The sequence below is a fragment of the Camelus dromedarius genome, chromosome 14 (genome assembly GCF_036321535.1).
Source record: "Camelus dromedarius isolate mCamDro1 chromosome 14, mCamDro1.pat, whole genome shotgun sequence".
In the NCBI taxonomy this organism is placed as follows: Eukaryota; Metazoa; Chordata; class Mammalia; order Artiodactyla; family Camelidae; genus Camelus; species Camelus dromedarius.
In genome coordinates, this window is record NC_087449.1 from 2812148 (window position 1) to 2829261 (window position 17114).

Below are 17114 nucleotides of genomic sequence, written 5' to 3' on the forward strand. Positions count from 1 at the left end.
CTTGTAATCTCTCACTCCTTCCCACGTGGCCCCCAATAGGTCGTGGTCCCAAAGGAGCAAGCAAACACCCAGTTGGTCACCATGCAGTGCTGCTACAGAGGGAGACCTGCCAAGACCTAAAGGATATTATCAGAGAGGACTTCCTGGAAGAAATTGGCTCTACATTCAGTTGTGAAAACAGAGTAAGGGTCAGCCAGTAGAAAGCATGAAGACTGTGGCTCATGTGGCAGAGCAGCCCGGGTAGAGGCCTGGAGGCTTGTGCGGTGGGGAATCGGGGAGAGTACCATGTGTGGTCCAGGGTTGTGGGTGCCCCTGCTGGGGAGGACACTGGAGAGGGCCTGGGGTGGAGGGCTTTCGAAGAGCTTGGGTTTTACTAGAACTGACACAGGAGGCAGTGAAGGGTGTCAGCAGGAAGTGACACTCAGGAAAGGTACTTCTGGTTTTGCTTCTGATATTCTACAGTAAGAAAGGTCGGGACGGGCGAGAGCAGGTCTGGCTGTCCCTTTGAGACCCACCCCATCATTCATTTATTCATAACACTCACACTTCTGAGTGTCTAGGGGAGAGAGGTTGGACCCACATTAGTAAGCAAAATGCTCCTTGGGAGCTTAGCAGTGTCAGAAGTTGACTTAGCCTAGAATGTTCTAGGAACAGAGGAACAAATTGCGGAGGTTGGAGGGAGGGAAGTCTTCCTTGGGAAACAATCAAAATGAGCCTGGAGGTAAGTGGGAAGTAGGAGCAGGACAGGGGGCCACTGAGGTCACTGGGGACCTAGGTACTGAGGTGAGGATGGGCGAGCAGGGTCGGGGGTGGGGCTAGAACTCTACCAGGGAGCCTCTGAAGGGTTTGAAGTGGGGTGATGTAATCAAATTTATGCTTTGGTAAGGCTGCCTTGGCTCCGCGTGTGTGTGTGTGTGTGTGTGTGTGTGTGTGTTTGTGTGTAGCGGGGAAGAGGGGGAGGGTGCCACCAACTGGGGAGTGACATTAGAAGACCATTCACAGGCTGGGAGGCCACAAGTGGGAGAGGGGCATCGGGGATGCTTGGGGAAGGCAGGGGCAGTGTGGATGCCGGATTTCCTTATGGGGAGGGCTTGTTAGCTGGGCCGCCCTTGCGGCGCCTTTTGGCTTGAAGAAAACAGATGGAGGCCGCCAGGTGGACTTTCCTCTTCTCTTCTTCCCTGCCTTGTGTGATGATGTTAGCTCAGCCAACATTTGGAAGAGAAGAGCTAAGTTCCAGGGTAGCCCAGGACTTTGTTGAGCTGGTTCGAGTGAGATCTGATAGGATTTATGTTTGTGTTCAGATCTGCATGTTCACTTAGCTAGAAATGTCCTGTCTTTTGAATTTCCATAGGGGTTTTTACTCTTGATAAAGATTGCTTTCTTGGTGAGAGGAAATTTAATACAGCTGTTGTCTTTCTCAAAAAAATCATATCTTTTAAGAACTTTAATATTCAAACAATAGGAATATTTAAAAATGATAAAGTAAGGCTTTGGTGTAGTTTCTTTGGTTTCCTAGTTAATGTGGACTTAGTGCCTTTGCATTACTTAATAGCACATCCTTGTCAGTATTTAAAGGGCTGTTAGTGAGCGCCCCAGGCCCCACCTCTCAAAACATCATTAAAGTTTGCTCTGAAATAGTGAGGTCATAAAGGTTTTGTTTGCAGAAGCCAAACACTTGGTTTATAATATGAAGCATTGCTCCATTTATAAAATAATAATAGGTTCAAAATTAAGAAAGTGGAAGATAATTGAGTTTTTTAAAAGCTGAAACATAATCTTTCTTGTGCTAATTTTGAACTGGAAGTTTCGAAAATAAAAATCCTACTGTAATATCATCTACGTGGAATACATATATGCTTTCCCGTTTGAAAAATAAGTCCGCAGTGGTTTTTGAAGTCAGGAGCATTCCAGCTCAGATACTGGCATTGATGGTTGCTGGTTTTCAATGGCAGAGCCTAAATTTGCCTTCTTAGCATTTTTTTTTTTTTTTTTGTAGTGAGAGGGTTGAGTAGTGCTTTACCAGCATGATTTTGGGGCAATTTGGGGGCAGATGTTGTGCACCAGCAGTGAGATATTTCCATGCATTTTACTTTCTGGACATCACCAAGGCACATGTGGGGTTTGTGCCTGCAGGCTGGGATGCTGCAGTACTCCCTGGTCCATCACAGTTTTGTCCTGGATCTGCTCTGGTCAGTGAATGATTTTCTGTGGCTTCAAGGTAAGTTGGTCTGATGCACATGATCAGATGTGTAGTTAAAGTGCTATTACATGAAATAAGAGAAGCCTAGAAACATGAGGGAGGAGAATTGGCTGAGCTGATTTCGGTGGGGAGTCTTCTTAGGTGACTCCCTCCCCGTGATTCCTGCCAATATCCTCCCCAGCCCTGCACGGTAGTCCTGCCGAAGCAAGCATGCACTTTGCTCAGAAACGGACTGAATTTCCTTGTGCCTCTGTTTGTTGGCTTTTTTTTTAAAGCACATCTTGCCCTTTGCTTAAATGCCATCCCTGCTAGTCACCTCTTACACTCATTCTTCTGGATGTCGTCCATACATAGCTGCTGAATGGATGAACTGAATGTAGTATCTCCATGTAGTGGAACATTATTCATACGTAAGGGTGAATAAAAAGGAAAAAAAATAAAGGGGAAGATGAAAAAGGCCACCTGTTCTGGGAAGTCCACCCTGACTGCTCAACCCACCCTTTTCCCTTTGAATCCCCACCCCTTATGCTCCACTCTACTCTTTTTGATAGTACTTACCACCTTTTAATAAACTAACGTTTTCAAAAAAAAAAAAAAGAGAGAGATGCTGATACCACTTCAACATGGAAAAGCCTTGATAATAGCACGTTAAGTGAAAGGAACCAGACATAAACGGCCACATATTGTTGACTTCAGTGATCTGATATGCGCAGAATAAGCAAATGCAGAGGCAGAGAGCAGGTGATGGTTGCAAGGGTCTGGGTGGAGGGGGATTAGGGAATGACTGATAGTGACATGGGGTTTCTTCTGGGATGATGGAGTGTTCTGGAAATAGATGGTGGTGAGGGCTGCACAACCATGAGTGTGCAGAAGACTGCTGAGCGCTGTCTCTGGGAGTGCCTGTGGTTGGGGCGGCTTTATTTTGTTCTCACCCTGCAATGTGAACAGTCATCTTGTGCTGAGGCAGTTCTACTCCTGTGAGTGGTGAGGCTCAGAGACTTTGCAGAGTCATGTTTCTTTTCTCCCCCTTGCTGAGTGTAGGCAAAAATTGTTTAAGCCTGAGAAAGTGCTCCATCTGCAGAAATGTCTTTCAGTTTTGCATGGTGTAAAAATCTTGAGAGCTTTTTAATCGTTGACAACAGTCTGTGAGGGGAAACAGCCCATGAAGCCTGGGTGCGACCTGGAAGAGCCGCTCTTCCCTCCCCGACAGGGGTGGGGATTTCACCGCCGTTCAGGCAGTGAAGGGCCCAGACCCGTGAGTAGAGTTGACAATCGTGAATATTTACGTGTATCCACTGCTTCATCTTGGATATTAATTTCAAGCTGAGTCAGTTTGTGGCGGCAGCCTCATCCTACATCAGGAATCTATATTATGTGCTCTTTGAGGTGGAGACCAGACAGACTTTATTATTTAACAGTCTCCCTTGAATTGATATCTCAGATTCCTTTGTAAAAAATAAAACAGCAGAAATACACACGTCCTTTAATGCCAGTGTGACCTGGATCGGGTTTAGTCTCTGTGCCTTAGTGGCCTTAACTGCGGGTGGGGAAGATGATAACAGTGCTTCCCTCAGAGGGCCTGGTGAGGGGGGAGTGAGAAGCACAAATTGAGGACTTACACGAGATGCTCATGAATGTCCGAAGTTAGTGCTCTCAGCCTGGTGAGGCCTCAGGGGCAGAGATGTCAGAACAGAGCATTCCTAGCTGGAGCTCGAACCGTGTTGGCAGCTGTTATGATCACTATCACCACTGTGGGTTATCAGGTAGTTTTAAGACTTGGTAATATGAATTCTTCACTAATGTTAAAAGACTAGACATCTCAGATCCAGTTTACATAGTTTTCAAGATTTCCTCTGAGAAATGGATGTTTTATTCCCCATCAGAAGTCTGAGTTGAGTCTCTAAAAAAATTCTGTATTCCTCCATCTGTTTGCTTTAATTCTCCATTTCTTAAAAAAAAAGTTTTTAAATGGAGTTACTGGGGACTGAACTGAGGGCCGCATACATGCTAAGCACATACTCTCCCAAATGAGGTATAATCTCCCCCAGAATTCTTTTTAAACTTTACTTTCTTAGTATTCAGAGGTTAGAGGCCTCTAATTCTTTTTCTGGAGACTTGTCCATGAACCTGTAAATCTATTATTAATGGACAAATTTTGGTTTATTAAAAAAATCAATAGAATATTCTGCAATCCATCCAAAAGAAAATGCTCATTGATTTAAATGTTCCTCCTTTATGGTGATTTCTACTTTCTGGTCTAGCTTAATTTATTAACACCCATCCTCATCATCATAATGACCAAACTCGCTCTGAATGGACACCTGCCTAAGGCTAAAATGCTTTCCTCATGTTTTACTTCATAGCAGGTGTTTGAGGGTAGGTATCAGTGTCTCCTTTTTTGCAGCTGAGGGATTGAGAGATGGAGCACCTTGTCCCAAATTACACACAGCTGGCAGTGGCTTGCTCAGTGCTGGAACCCTGGCTTCACAGAATGCATTTTTAATTGCTCCTCTAATCAGCCTCCCATTGAGTGGATTCCCGAACTCCTGTGACTCCATAAATGGCCAATTTTAGTGATCTCAGCCTGATGAGGACTTCAAAGGAGAGACACCAGTGAGAATGTGAGACAGAGTGGCATAAATTAAAATTGTACATTTTTACAAAAGTTTTATTCTCATGTAATGACTTAAAAAGTTAATTTTTTTTAAATTTTAGTGCTCTGTGAGCACTAAAAACAAAACATTAAAAATAATTATAGTGCAAAAGAGAAGTGGGCTTTGAAAGTCCAACCATTGCTAGTGATGTTACTTGCTTTTCTCTAGTGGCCCTTATTGACAGAAATACTTAGAAAGACTGAATTGGTTTTATATAGTCTTAGTATGGAAGAAAAGATTGTCAGTGAATATTGTAAGTAAAATCATTACTCTTTTCTTTCCTGATGATGAATAGGTAAGTTGTTTTTATGGCTTAGGTACATTTCCTCATTTGTGAAATTTGAGTAATATCTTTTTCCTTGTCTGTGAGAGTTAGATGCCTTGTATACAAAGCACCCAAAAGGTGCTTAATAAAAATGTGTTGTCACAATGACAGGTATTTTAGAAGGATCAACTCTGAATACTAAAGGGGGTGGCTTATTTCTGATGCATATTCAATATGTATATATATGATATATATGAATATGGCTTAAAGTAACAAGGATTCATTTATTTTTTTTAGTGCACTATGAAGTTTTAATGAAATCTGTATCATTCTATTGAGACAGGGATTAGTTAAATTGCCTTAAGCAGACGACCTTGAAGATTATTTACACAGAATGTGTATTGTTACAACTCAGAATTCATGTTACCGTGTAACATCCACTCAGACATTTAAATTCGTGGATTCTGACCAGATCCATTAAGTTTAAAAAAATCCACATTTATCATTTTCAGGGAATAATCTTCTCTCTTTTGTGATTAAAGAAAATTTTGATTTTTTTTCTTGCACTTTTAACAGGTTTAAAATATCAAAACATTGATTTGACATGTAACTTTTTTAATAGAATAAATCTCATGCTGTTTTAATATGTAAATAAATGTTTTTGTATTTCAACAAACTTTTACGATTTCCTGGCTCTTTGAGAAGTATTTTGCAAGATACTTAGGTTACCTACTTTTGGAAAAATACAGACGTTACTTTTATGAATATAGGCCTAGTAAAGATCTGTTGGTTTTTGCTACAGTGCAAGACATGAGGCCTAGGAGAGCTTTGCTGCCGATTGCCAGGAGGGCATATCCCAGGTCTCAGTCTCCCCTCCTGTAAACTGAAGAGACTGGACTGGTTTCTTTCCTCCTCTAAGATGAGTTTCCCTAAGCCTATGTCTTTTGTTTATATTCAGGAGTATTAGCAATATCAGATTAAATATTGAATACCCCTCCCTTACCCTGAAACAAAGTGCAGTATGTGCTACAGAAGCTTTTAGTTATCTGATTCTCGTTTCTGATCCTACAGGCAATTTTGTGTTGCATGTTTCCCGGCAACCTGGAAGGTCTTTTTAGCCATAGGTGGCGCTGTTGCACCTTCTTACCTTCTTAATTTTCCTATTTGTTACAGAAAGCTTAAACAACGTTATTTTATTTTGATTTCTTTGCTTAATGCTTCAGAATAGCACAGTCTACATTATGTCTGTCTACCGTAAAAATTGTTCTGCTTATATCTTACATTTATTCTGTCATCTCGCTGTGAACATCTCAGACTTGCTGTGCAAACAATGGCAAAATCGGACTTTTCTTCCAGTGCTAGAAACCAGTGAGAGGGGAATTTATAAAACAGCTAGAAGCGGCCTCTGGAGCACCTTAAAGCTGAACATTGTACTAGGTTCCCTGAGTATTGACCCCGCCGCTGTGTGTTAATTAGTGGTAGGAGATTTGGTACATATAGGAAGGGGTGTAGTTTTTTGACTTGGGTTTGCGTGCACACGCTGCCACTGAGCCACGTGAGCCTAAGTCAGTTCGTTCTGAGATTTCCCTCGTCTGTGAGATGGGGATGCTCATATCTGCTTTGTAGAATTGTGAGAATTAGAAATTATGTAAAGTGTTTACCACAGTGGGTATGTCAAGAGGGCTCATAAACTTTAGCTACTGTTTTGTGAGAAGCCATCATTTGATAGTCTTTGGCAATTACTAAGAAACAGGAAAATAAGGAAAGCTGGTTTTATGATGAAAGATATTTGAGGAGGTTCGATAGTTCCTATACCCATAATTTAGCATCAGCAAAGTCAGAACTGTTACACAGTCGCCCTGAACCAACGTTAAGCCACAGAATTTTTTGTTACTTCAAATATGTTGGGGCTTAATGGGATCAAATACTTATACACATGTTGTCTCCAGCAGCCAACTGAGAGATGACAGAAAAGAGTAAGCAGGCGATTTATGTCTTCATTTTTACTGATGAAGCCACGTTCTCCATGAACTTCAGGGCTGTGGGAAAATGCGTGTCATTATACTGTGTCCCAGAAGTAGAGACGCACCCTGTCCCAGGTAACTCTGGGCCACAGCGAGCCTTCCCTTGAGAGGACCTGCCCCATCATGCACAGGGCTGTCCTGCCATGGAGCTGAGCATCCCGGGTGCTTCCCAAGTGTGGCCAGCACTGGAAGGAAAGGAACGGTTTCAAATACCCTGCTTGTCTCTCCGGACTCACACCTCACTCTGTTAGTGTGATAAAGGCTAGCTGTGGGCCATGGGTCTGTGGTGTGGAGAAGCACTCTCCGTGGCCAAGAGGAGTGGGGAGGAGGCATCCCCTCCCTCAGTTTAAACAGGTGGTGGTATGGAACAGAAGGGTGCTCCCCAAGAGTTTATAAAAGGAGAAATAAGGATTTTTTTGGGGACTTAGTCTATCCAGGAAACACAGAAGATGATTAGAAAGGAGACTTGTAAATCACTTTAATATTAAGTTGACATTTGTTGAGCACCAATAATGTGCTACATTCTTTTCTGAGAGTTTTACAGAAATGAATCCTTCAATCTTCTCAACAATCGAGTAAGGAATGTTTGATTTTTATCCCAGTTTTACAGTGTGGAAACTGAGGCACACAGAGGGTAAGTTGGCCAAGGTCACAGAGCTAGTAAGTGGCAGAGATGGTATTTAAACCCTGGCTGTCTGGTTTTGAGGCTCCCAGGGATGGGCTTTGGGTGTTTATAGGTATCTGCATCACTGGATCTCTGTACCTCTGTGCATCAGTTTGCCCAATAAGGACAGGGAAAGGAGAGTTACACAGGTGCTCACAGTCGTGTCTCAGCCACTGTCCATGAAGAGTGCACCGTGATTAGCGTTAATTGTTTTCCAGGCAGTAGATCTGTTGGTATAACAGAAATTTAGTCCATTGAGTTAATCTAGAAACCCTTCCTGCTCTGCTTCTGTCCATGGTTGCCATGTTACTGCCTGCCCGGGATTAGGCTGTGGAGGAGAAACTGTACTCATGGTTGAACTCTGATATTTCAGTCTGGTTCATAGTTTCACATATTCTGTTACATTAATAAGTTAAGTTTCTGGTTTTCTTGCATCAGTGTCTCGTGAGTTTGGTTAATGTGAAACCAATCCATGGGAGCCCAGGTGTGCTGACGGTATAATTTCTGAGCACGTTGTGGCACTTCTACACGTGCAGTCCTGACTGGAGGATGTCCGCCTTCCTCACTGATTTCTCCCAAGAGCAGGGCCCTCTCCCATCCCCGGATGTGAGGCTGGGAGCTCTCTGTGTAGGCCAGTCAGCGGCCAAGTCCACCAATCAGAAAATGATGAAGTACCCGGAAGTGGGTTTAATAAAAGAAAAGGGCTTCCAAGTAGTCCGATGGGCTGTTCGAGTCCATTTGGTGAAAAGCTGTTCACTGTCTGTGGTTGAGCTGATTCTTTGTTGTTTAAAAGTCTGGATTAGATGAAGGGATTTTAAAAAGCAGAAAGGAGTGATTTCAGGTGGTACGTCCACACCGGTGAGAAGTGATGGATGACCGCCTGTGTGAGGCATAGACAGAGTCTTACAAACTTCATAAAACAGCTTTAAAAGCTCTGCCATCTAAGTGCACTTCATATGGGGTCCAGATCATCACTGGTCATGCTGTGAGGGCAAATAACTGATGATGGCATAAAGGACACGGAGGCATCAAAAAGGTCTCAGTCATGTTCCCTGTTTAAAGAATGTGACACAGTGTAATATATTTGAGCTGGTTTTTCACTGAACAATTTTTCGTGTTTTCTGGGACTCCCAGCTCCCGAAGTTTCCACGCAGCTGCATGTCCCCTCACTGCAGCTCTGTCAGCACTTGTCCTGGGCTGACGTGGTGTCACGGGGAGCAGGACGGTCAGCATCCCCGGCTCCTCCGAGCTCCGTCTCCTCATCCGCAGTGCTGGGCTTCTCATCCGTGTCTACTTAGAAGGGTTGCTGAGAACCACACGTGATGGTTGTCAGGGGTGATTTGTGGTTGTCCCTGTGTTTGATATATACTCAGTATTTGATAGAAACACATGTTTTTTTTATAGTTCTGGCTTCTACATTGCAGTGGTTTTTAGTCTGCATTTTTTTTATAACTTTTTCTTATTTTTAAATAAGCACTTTTATGGGGGGGGGAATACTGGGGATTGAAGCCAGCACATTGGCATGGTAAGCAAGTGCTCTACAACTGAGTAATACCCACCCTCCTTGTCTTCACTTAAAAATAATTATTGCAATACACAAAATAGCTCTTAAACACAATCATGGGACCTAGTCTCTGTATAGACAATTGAATACATATGCTATTTCAATAAGAATAAATGTTGGGACATACCTTTCTGAATCTGTTTACTTGTTTAAAAACGATAATAGCTAGTGATAAACACGAGTCTTGGATCCAGTACTTCTTAGGGTCTGCTTTGACATCATGGGAAATTACATTCTACAGAGAAGGCAAATTGGGTCTCGTTGATATTTGGATGATTTAGCAGATGATCAAGTCTTTCAAAACTTGACAGTTTTGTATTTTAAACTAACTGCAAAGTTATCTTCTAGAAGTTGGAATTCCTAAGCTTGTGAAGTGCTCAGTAATTCAGTGTGTATGTGTTTATGTCTGTGTGAACGTGTTTGTGTGTGATTTCAGGAAGGTAGAAATAAGTTCCATGTAGCCCTCTGATACCTTCCTCCTCCAGTTCAAGATGTAGGCATATATTTACACAAATAAATTGATATTCTTTTGTCATTTGGCATATTGGAAATAAGAGGTTGTCCTACTTGTTTCAGAAGGGTTGGGGAGCATGAGCTTAGAAAACGGGAGGAGAAAGAGGCCGGGAGGCACTTCACACTCTGTGCAGGATTTGAGGAACAGTAGCTTTTCTTTTTTCTTCTAAAGCAAACTGGCGCTGAATTGTAACATACTATTACTCAGAATTGCTTTTCTGATCAGATACAAGTGCCTCAGAGTTTTCAAGGCAACATGAATGATGAAATCCGTTTTAGGAGTTATCTTTAAAGTAGTGTTAATTTTCAAGTAAAAGGCTATAGCCTGTTCTTTCTTCGAAGGGTAAAAGACGTTCTCATTGATCCAAGTGCATGATCAATGTGCTTAGTTTCTTTGGGGTTTTTTTCTTTTTTTTTAAGTGCTTGTTTCATTGTGGTTTGAATGAATGTTTAAAATTTCTGAATTTTGTTCTTTAGAACATGCTGATTTATCAGAACTGTTAAAAACCTGATTGATCTTTCGTCTTTGTTTGGAGGGGCACCCTTTTGATTTCTGTTGTCTGTTAAAGAGGGAAATTCTTCCTCTAGCCTGCAGATCATTAAGTGAATGGTTTGCAGTGTGCCTTTAAAATTCTTTGAATGCTTTGAGCATGCTTGTCTAGTGAATTTTGAATTGACTCATAGTAATGACTTTGCTTTGATTCTGTGGCTTTTGCTCCTCTCCGCAAGAATTTGAATTCTCTGTTGCATTTTGTATACGTGTTTTTAACAGGGGAAGAAATTTTGCATTTTTTACAGAGCTGGGTTTTCCTATCCCCTCTGAATGCCCTCTATACTTGATACAATAAAAATCTGTTATTGCAGTGCTTAATTATTTCATAAACTAATTTTTGGCTTAATCAGACGCAATGAGAAAGAGTGATAATAAAAAATATGAAAACCTTCCTTCCTTTGAAGAATAGAAATGAGGTGGTCAGGCTCACGCATGCTTTGTGCTTGACACACTTACTTTCATGTCATTGTGTATCATGATTCGGAGATGGAGTTGCTTCAGGTTTTATAGATTTTTGTTTGAATATTTTTGTTGAATTCTTTCTCCAGGCTGATGTTTCCTGTTGGGTTTGTGGAAAGCGTAGAAGGGAAACAAATTCTTTGTTTTATTTTCAGGAGGCCTGAGTTGCTGATGAGAAAAGAGTTGAGGGTGGGCTGAGGAACAGAGTGACACTCCCTCTCCTCCCGGCTGAAACTGATGAACAATGAAATCAATTAAGTGTATCAGTATTTGACCAAGAGAATTCAGCGAGCCCAAACTGGCAAGTTATGCCCAATGGAAAGTACTGAATTCACCTGCAGAATTAGGTGCTTTGCCAATTAGAAGCAGCTTAGAGCAATCAGAAAAATTAGTTCATATGATGAGATATAAAAGAATGTAATATCTTCTATTTCTGAAACTTTTCTTTGTTAAGTTGTGTAGAGCTAAAATTAAGTTTCAAGCACCAGGAGTTAAGAGTCTGGGTGGTTCTGTGGGATCCTTAGTCAGGGATGTGTCTAGATCCTGCTAGAGTGTCTGAAGGTGGCAGGAAAAGACCCAGGGCTAGGATTTGTTATCCTAGGGTGTCCTCCATAATGGTTCCCTAATGGTTACATGTGGGAGCCCAAGATTAGGTTAAATTGTAACAGACCCCAGCCGCCTGTCAATGTTCAGAAGAAAAATGTGTGCTTAGTAACTGCTTTGCAAGCAGGAGCCTGTGCATCCTCACTCCTGTCTCCTTGCCTTAAAAAGCAGAGACAATGCTTTGCTTGCATAGTTGATGCTTTAGATAGCACTCTGCTAATTTCAAAGCAAGGACCCAGGCCCTCAGCTATAAAAGCTGGGCTTGTGTGCTTTTAGATAGTCTATTATCCCCAAAACAAGGACCTGGCTGGTCTGGTGGTCTGCTTTGTAATTCACATATCTAAAGAATGTATCTTATTCCCCTCACCCCATGACTTCCCTAAAGATACACTAAGCCTTTGTACTCATTGTGGATTCTACAATCTCTGTCTCCTCCTGTCTTTCCTCAAGTTCCTACTTACTATCACACAACTGTTAATGACTTTTTCCTTTCGTTATACACAGTAAATATAGGAGCATTTGAGAGGCTCGTGGAGTTGGCTCCCTACTCCTTCTCTTTTTCTGGACTTTTCCCACAGAGTCTTGAATAATCATTCCGTGTCGGTACGACTTCTGCCAGCCATAACCCACAGTTCCAGGTGAGAATGATGCAGGCTTTATCTCTCCTACCCAAGGGAGAGAGAGAAGAGAATTGAGATCTGCTCCCTTGTGGTCCCTTCCTTCCCCAGGGCCACTCCAGTTCACCTGCAGCCTTCAGGCCTCTGCTGTCAGGGCCTCTGTCCCAGGACTGACTGCAGCCATTTTTTCCCTTGCCAAAATTTCCTGTGCCTTTCAGAAGTTGGTCTCTTCTCTGCAATTCAACCCTGGCAGATGTGATGGTGGTCAGCGTGCTGGTGGGCAGTCACCTGGGGACTCCCAGGAGCCATGCTGATTCTCCTGAGTCTCTCATTCGGGGTTACAGAACTGTCGAGCACCGGAGGAAGCCCATTCACGTGAGGGCAGCGCAGCATTGCATCACTTTCATTTTATTTTTGAAATTTCAGTGGAGAAATTATTTGTAGCAAACTGTTCCAGTTTTTTGGCTGACTGCTTTCCTCACCACCATTTCCTTGTTGGATGTGGTGCTTGTTTTAAGAACCAGGTTTCTTCTCTGGTTATTTCTAGCAGGTGGGCTTGCCGAATCCTTGATCTGCATTTGAAGCAGAATGCTTCATCTTGATGTCAAACTGATTTTCTTCATTCTGAATATTTCGTATACACTCAGCAACTGTTTCAAGTGAACTGCTCTTGTCCAATTTCGGTTAACTCACATTTGCTGATCTCCTGCTTTCATGCTGAGGGCAGTTTCTTCTTCCTGTAATAAAAGTTAGCAATTTGCATCTACTATGGGAAGGTACTGGCCCGAGGTGCTTTTGTTCTTAACAGTTTTAATACAATTCACCCATTAATATTTACACCGGTTTTTACTCTATGCCAAGAATTGTGCATCCCAGTCAATCTTAGAATATTTTCATCCTCCTAACAGGAAACCCCATATGCATAAGCACTCATTCCCATCTTCCCCATCCTCCCCCAGCCCCAGGGAGCCACTCTTCTCTCTCTGTGGATTTGCCTGTGCTGGACATTTCATGTAAATCGAGTCAATTCATGTAAATGGAACCGTCTATTGTGACTGACTTCTTTCACACTGAGTAACGTTTTCAATGTTTGTCCATGTTGTTGCCTGGGTCAGTACTCCATGCTTTGCTATTGCTGAATAATATTCCACTGTATGGCTGGGCCCCTCTGTTTACCCATTCATCAGGTGATAGGCATTTTGGTTGTTTCTTCTTTTTGGCTGTGATGAATAATGGCACCATGAACATTCCTGTAGGAGTTTTTATGTGGACATTTGTTTTCAGTTCTCTTACGTGTGTGCCCACAGAGCAGAATTGCTGGGTCATTCAGAAACCAACTGTTCAACTCTCTGAGGTCCTGCCAGGCTGTTTTCCAAAGTAGCCACGCAGCGTTACTTCTCACCAGCAAGGGCTGCTATCTCTGATTCCTGTGTGTCCTCATTAGTTCTTGTTATTCTTTTTTTAATTATAACCTAATGTAGTGAGTGTGAAGCGGTTTCTCCTAGTAGTTTTGACATGATTTCCCTTACAGCTAATGATTTTGAACATCGTTTCATTGTGCTTATTGGCCATTTGTATATTTTCCTTGAAAAATACCGTTTCGGATCCTTTATTCATTTTTTAATTTAGTTGTCTTTTTTGTTGAATTGTAGGAGCTCTTTTTTATTTGGAGATACAAATTCCTAATCAGATAAATTATTTGAAAATATTTTCTCCTGAGTGTTGTTTTTTTCACTTTCTGGATGGTGTCCTTTGAAGCAAAGTTTTAAATTTGATGAACTCAAATTTATCTCTTTTTCTTTTTTCCTTGTGCTTTTGGGGCAATATTTAAAATCTGAGGTATTTTATTTAAAATTTACATATAAAATATCTTAATTTTTAGGACCGTCCTAGGAGACGGGTGCTGTTGTTATACCCAGTCTATGGATAGGAGGCTGAGATGCAGAAAATTTCACTGACTTATGAGTGTCAAAGCTACCCAGTGCTGTGGGAGTTCAGAGCCTCATGATTGTCCCCAAGCATCTGTGCTCTTCACCACCATGCTCCACTACTGCCTGGAATCGTTAATGAAAAAGTCTTTCATTTTTTGGTTTCTTGTTTGTTTGTTTTCTCATTGGGAACCTCATCTCCTCATTTTCCTTTCGGATATCAGTGTAGGTTTATTTTAGGTCTCATGTAGGCAGAAGAATTGCTATCATTTTACTTCTTTATTACTCACTCTCCGGTGATGATTGTTGCTATTTGACCTAATCAAGTCATGCGTAAGTCTTTCCTGCTCATGACACTGAAGAGTCATGACTTACAGAATGCTCAGAGAAGAAAATAATTGATTGATTTTATTTTGCTACCCAATCAAACCAATCAAATAAAAACCCCGGTGTTGACGCAGACAGTAAGCCCTCCAGAATAGGGTCACTGTCTTCCTTGTGTTTCGTTTGTTTGGTCACAGTGTCTGGATAGAGACTTGCTGTCCAGCAATTTTGTGAGGATACGGTGTTCGTGAATCATTGTAAGGACAGAATTTTGACAACAGACTGTATTGGTCATTTCACGAGGGAAAAGATAATATAGAAATACTGCTCAGATCTATTTTAAAATTAAGTTTGGAATGTTGAGAAGAGTTCAAGAAACCATACAAAGATCTTTTTCACTTATTTTAGATCTATCTTAGGCATATTATGATTACATAGCAGAGTAACTTATCAACTAGATTTGACTAGAGGGGTGTATTATTGATTATTTGTTTTAGTTGAAATATTCTACCTGGGAAAAAGTAATCAGTGCCCATAAATGAACAAATATGTTTGTATTTCTATGTAACATGGGAGCAGACTTCATATGTTTCTATATAATATATATGACTGTGTGTTTTAATCTGTCTGTCAGTGTATTTATAGTTTTTCAGCAATGTTCTAACTTTAGAATTCTTCTAAGAAAGTCACCCCCAATTCTAGCGCAGTTTGTACAGTGTATCCTGTCTTATGCATGGGATTCCACTGTCTCCTCAGGGAGGAATTTCCTCCCCTACTGAGGTAGTAGCAGAGTTAAAGGAACTGTGATTTCTAGGCCTTTGCTCTCCATGTGTTTGCATTTGGCTGTCAATCGCGATTTTCCATTTCTTGAGTTTTCATTGTTCAATTAGAATTTTTGAAAATAAGTGTTAATATGTTGTATTTGTCTCCCTAGAAACTTGATGTGTTTGTGCTTTTCAGTTTTCAATTTCTTAAAAATGTAAATGCACTCTTGTTTTTAAGTAGTCCTTTTGCACTAGATATTTGTTTACCTCTTTATAGTTAAAATACATTTTTTCCAATGAATGAATCGGTGTGCATGTTTTAAAAGATACCTTACTTTTTATTTTCCTTATTATAACAATTATATTCATTCTAGAGAATTTAGAAAATAAGGATAAACACAGTAATAACTTAAAAATGGCCTCTAATCTCACCTAGAGATACAGTTGTAAAATTTCAAATTGAGAATTACAAGTCCTCTCATGTTGTTCTTCTTTTTCAAGATCGTTTTGGTTACTGAGACCCTCGAGTTCCCATATGAATTATAACAGCAGCTAATCAGTTTTTGCAGAGGAGCCCGCTGGGATTGTGATCGAGACCACGTAGAATATACGGATCACTCTGGGGAGCACTGCCATTCCAAGAGCACTGTCTTCTGATCCAGGAATGTACGTGGAGTGTCTGTCCAGGTATTTAGGTCTTCTTTAATTTTTTTTCAGCAATGCTTTGAGTTTACAGAATATTATTTTACTTTTTTTCTTTGCCTTTATACTGAGGACAAGTGTGCAAGGTACCGGGATCAGAAGTGTATTTTAGCCCCTCCCGTTGCTGCCAACATGGTCGCTGCACTCTTGCTTTGCCTTGTGTACAATCTTGCACAAAATAGGACCTCAGTAACTCTCTCTTGAATGAATGATTATATGATTGTAGGATGATGCTTGAGAGTCCTTGTGATTTTTTCCTCCAGCCTTTCCCCAATTCTTAACTATGCCCTTTCTCTTCCTATACTCCAGCCTGGGTTTCAGCCTGCCTGTGGCATTGATTTTCCCTATCTGTAGACTCTTCCTTTCACTGGTTCACGATAATGTTACATGTGGGCTGTGGAAACTTGTCAAGAAAGAACAAATCTATTGCATGCTAGTATTTTTACAGTGTGGTATTTTTTATCGATTGAAATTAAATCAGGCTGACCCCCTGAGCCCTCCCGTGAGCTCTTTTCACTTTCCTACATCTGATACTGCTCTGGTTGCTACATGTGCCCTTCCCCAGCCTTGGTTTTTGGGTTGAGTAAGTCATCATCAGTGGAGCCCTCTCTTTAAAAGATGAAGAGAACATTGGCTCCTTCTCCCTGGTTGGGGACTTGGATGAGATGAGATACCAGATAAAGAATGGAGCTCCACCTCATTCTGACCCCCGCTCTTTCCGTTCTGTTCTCCAGAGGAAAAGAGTACAATTCAACAGTATAAAGATTGATTGTGAGCTAATGAGATAGACAAGACAATCAATTATTTATTAAATATCCTTTCATGCCAGAAACAAATGTATTATACACACAAAAATCACACAAAGCATGATAATATCGTGCTTACAGACGTCTGTCCGAGTTCGAGTCCTGCTCTGGAATGACCAGTCCTGTGAGATGGAGAACTGGTAGGTTGGCTTAGGCTCTCCAGGACTGGTTTTCTGTCCTGCAGAGATGGGGCTTGCTAGGCTTCCCTCCCCCGTAGAGGTGCTGTGGGATGTAACTGTCACGCGTGCACAACTGCTCGTTCCTCGTAAGTGCAGGATAGCATAAATTTTGTGGTGATGGCTTTATGACTGCCCCGTGTAGACTTTCAGTGCTCCAAAGGGATGCCTTGTGGTTTGGAGATGGGATTCTCATTTCTGTAAATACCCAAGGATTGTGGTATTGGGCCCTGCTGATTTGAATCTATTCTTTAGAAAGTACATATTGTAGATATATTTTTCAAGCATGTGTGCTTTT

At 41.5% G+C, this 17114-nt stretch overlaps 1 long non-coding RNA gene across 1 annotated transcript in view; it reads left to right on the forward strand.

Annotated features, from left to right (window-relative positions):
• The window catches only part of LOC135322853 (uncharacterized), a 105726-nt gene that overhangs the window by 61413 nt on the left and 27199 nt on the right, over positions 1 to 17114 (forward strand). The window contains exon 7 of the long non-coding RNA XR_010383746.1: positions 15634 to 15819. This is a non-coding gene — a long non-coding RNA (uncharacterized LOC135322853). The remainder of the gene's footprint in view (positions 1 to 15633; positions 15820 to 17114) is intronic.